The following is a 3,487-nucleotide window of genomic DNA, read 5'->3' on the forward strand; positions in this document are numbered from 1 at the left end:
TTTGTGTTCTGTTTTTTTTATAAACTCAACAGTCTCAATATTGAACATTGTTTTTTCACTTCTCAACTTAAATGTAATGCAACGCTTCAGAGAAGTTATCCTAATGTTTATTTATTAGACTGACTAAGGTACTGCGGTTAAACAAAGTGCAGTTATTACATCATATGGGGAACGTTCCCTAATGTTTAAGACTACATTATGGTAGAACAGTAAAAAGCTGCAGTTCCAAAACATGCACAATGAAATTGAATGTATCTGAATTAAAATAATTGTTTGGATTGTTACCTGATTTTTCTGAATTGTAGCGGTTGTTTCAGAAACCTTAGAAACTCAAGTGAAAGTAGTATTATCAAAAAAAACTTGTGCATGAAATAATATTCTATGCACTTTTAAAAGTCACACGTGTGAAATTTAGCCAGAGTTTTAGGAATATAGGCCATATGCAACAATTGAATACAGATTAAGAGCTTACATAAAAGCTTTTTGTTGGTCCTAAAATTTTTGAAATTTGTCAGTGATAGTAGGCTATTTGTTAGGCTACAACTTTAGCATCAGAATGGCATAAAATCTACAATAGGGTATTTACAATAACTTCTCAACACAACACATTCTGTGCTTGTTACTTATTGTTGCCAACTTAATGTTCGCTTGACATGAAAGAAGAATGTTGCGTAGGGATGTCTTGGCTTGGTGGTATACTCAGGCTACGGCTGGGTGGTATACTCAGGCTACGGCTGGGTGGTATACTCAGGCTACGGCTGGGTGGTATACTCAGGCTACGGCTGGGTAAAACGTTGCAAGGTTGCCTACTGGTGGTCGACAGTTTCCCAACCCAGAGAGAATAAATGTTTCTTAATTCTTTCACATTTTCCTTTTCATGCCATTTTGAATCTGAATAGGTCGGCCCAGCCGTATTGCCTCTGAATAGGTCGGCCCAGCCGTATTGCCTCTGAATAGGTCGGCCCAGCCGTATTGCCTCTGAGTAGGTCGGCCCAGCCGTATTGCCTCTGAGTAGGTCGGCCCAGCCGTATTGCCTCTGAGTAGGTAGGCCCAGCCGCATTGCCTCTGAATAGGTAGACCTAGCCGTATTGCCTCTGAATAGGTAGGCCCAGCCGTATTGCCTCTGAATAGGTAGGCCCAGCCGTATTGCCTCTGAATAGGTAGACCTAGCCGTATTGCCTCTGAATAGGTAGGCCTAGCCGTATTGCCTCTGAATAGGTAGGCCTAGCCGTATTGCCTCTGAATAGGTCGGCCCAGCCGTATTGCCTCTGAATAGGTAGGCCCAGCCGTATTGCCTCTGAGTAGGTCGGCCCAGCCGCATTGCCTCTGAGTAGGTCGGCCCAGCCGCATTGCCTCTGAGTAGGTCGGCCCAGCCGCATTGCCTCTGAATAGGTAGGCCCAGCCGTATTGCCTCTGAGTAGGTCGGCCCAGCCGCATTGCCTCTGAGTAGGTCGGCCCAGCCGCATTGCCTCTGAATAGGTCGGCCCAGCCGCATTGCCTCTGAGTAGGTCGGCCCAGCCGCATTGCCTCTGAGTAGGTCGGCCCAGCCGCATTGCCTCTGAGTAGGTCGGCCCAGCCGCATTGCCTCTGAGTAGGTCGGCCCAGCCGCATTGCCTCTGAGTAGGTCGGCCCAGCCGCATTGCCTCTGAATAGGTCGGCCCAGCCGCATTGCCTCTGAGTAGGTCGGCCCAGCCGCATTGCCTCTGAATAGGTCGGCCCAGCCGCATTGCCTCTGAATAGGTCGGCCCAGCCGCATTGCCTCTGAATAGGTAGGCCCAGCCGCATTGCCTCTGAATAGGTCGGCCCAGCCGCATTGCCTCTGAGTAGGTCGGCCCAGCCGCATTGCCTCTGAATAGGTCGGCCCAGCCGCATTGCCTCTGAATAGGTCGGCCCAGCCGCATTGCCTCTGAGTAGGTCGGCCCAGCCGCATTGCCTCTGAGTAGGTCGGCCCAGCCGCATTGCCTCTGAGTAGGTCGGTCCAGCCGCATTGCCTCTGAATAGGTCGGCCCAGCCGCATTGCCTCTGAATAGGTCGGCCCAGCCGCATTGCCTCTGAATAGGTCGGCCCAGGCGCATTGCCTCTGAATAGGTCGGCCCAGCCGCATTGCCTCTGAGTAGGTCGGCCCAGACGTATTCCAATTACACATGTTGAATTCATTAATTTTGACCATGATAACCTTCTACTCTTGTCGATCTATATTAAAATGCACAGCTTTAGCGTAGGTCAATATATTAATGTTTAAGTTATTAAGAGATTTTTAAAGTTTTTAACATCTGGGTGAGTTTTTCCATCCCAATGGATCTGAAAATATTGTGCATGAAAAGAGTAACCAATAGATAGTGATTCCATTGGTGTGTGTCTGTCTAATAATGGGACTTATGGAGGGAGAGAAAGAGATTAAAAAAAGAATGTGTGTATGTGCACAGGTGTAGGATCTTAATTTGATTACCCTTTTGCAGGAGAACCTTCCTGCAATGCAGGGCATTTAAAACTTGTAGTGTATTTGAGATTTAAAAAAGCTTATGAAGATTGTACATTTCAGACTTGATTTTCCTTCACAGAAAATGTATCAACCCCTACAAAAATGTCAATTTATTATAGTCCACAAAATAATTCAAATTTTGTGTAGCTGCAGGACTATTTTCCTGCTGTAGCAAACTGGCTCAAATTAAGATCCTGCATCTGTATGTGTGTGCGTTGGAGTAACAAACCGACTCAGAGACTAGTAGTGACAAGGACAACCTGATCTGCCTGTGGTCTGTGAGGTCACCAGCCACCTGACCTGGGGTATGTACACTCATTAAGTCCTGAGCAAACAGCAGGCCAGCAGCACGGGGCTGAGGTTGTGTTGCGGAGAGGTGTGTGTGTTGCGGACAGGTGTGTGTGTTGCGGAGAGGTGTGTGTGCTGTGGTCAGGTGTGTGTGCTGTGGACAGGTGTGTGTGTTGCGGAGAGGTGTGTGTGCTGTGGACAGGTGTGTGTGTTGCGGAGAGGAGTGTGTGTGTGTTTGTGTGTGAGTGTGTGTGAGCTTGATGAAACACAGCAGCTCTTTACATAGTCTACTTCATTACATGGGAAAGGGCTGAGGTTTCAGGTGTGTGTGTGTGTGTGTGTGTGTGTGTGTGTGTGTGTGTGTGTGTGTGTGTGTGTGTGTGTGTGTGTGTGTGTGTGTGTGTGTGTGTGTGTGTGTGTGTGTGTGTGTGTGTGTGTGTGTGTGTGTGTGTGTGTGTGTGTGTGTGTGTGTGAGAGAGAGAGAGAGAAACGTGTAAGCTTGATGGAACTCAGCAGCTATTTTACATAGTACTACTTCATTACATGGGAAAGGGCTGAGGTTTCAGAGGTGTGTGTGAGAGAGAGAGAGAGAGAGAGAGAGAAACATGTAAGCTTGATGGAACTCAGCAGCTATTTTACATAGTACTACTTCATTAATATAATATACACTGACATACAGGGCTGTGAGAAAGTATTTGCCTCCTTTCTATATTTCTA

At 47.2% G+C, this 3,487-nt stretch overlaps 1 protein-coding gene across 4 annotated transcripts in view; it reads left to right on the forward strand.

Moving 5' to 3' along the window:
* Positions 1-284, forward strand: part of LOC112236003 (paired box protein Pax-9-like) — a 16,871-nt gene extending 16,587 nt beyond the window's left edge. For all 4 annotated transcript variants that reach the window (XM_042325257.1, XM_042325255.1, XM_042325258.1 and 1 more), the window contains one exon: positions 1-284. This exon is cut by the window's left edge and continues 889 nt beyond it. The gene's annotated coding sequence lies outside the window, so the exon portion shown is untranslated.
* Positions 285-3,487: the final 3,203 nt, after the last annotated feature.

The sequence above is a fragment of the Oncorhynchus tshawytscha genome, linkage group LG08 (genome assembly GCF_018296145.1).
Source record: "Oncorhynchus tshawytscha isolate Ot180627B linkage group LG08, Otsh_v2.0, whole genome shotgun sequence".
NCBI classification, from domain to species: Eukaryota; Metazoa; Chordata; class Actinopteri; order Salmoniformes; family Salmonidae; genus Oncorhynchus; species Oncorhynchus tshawytscha.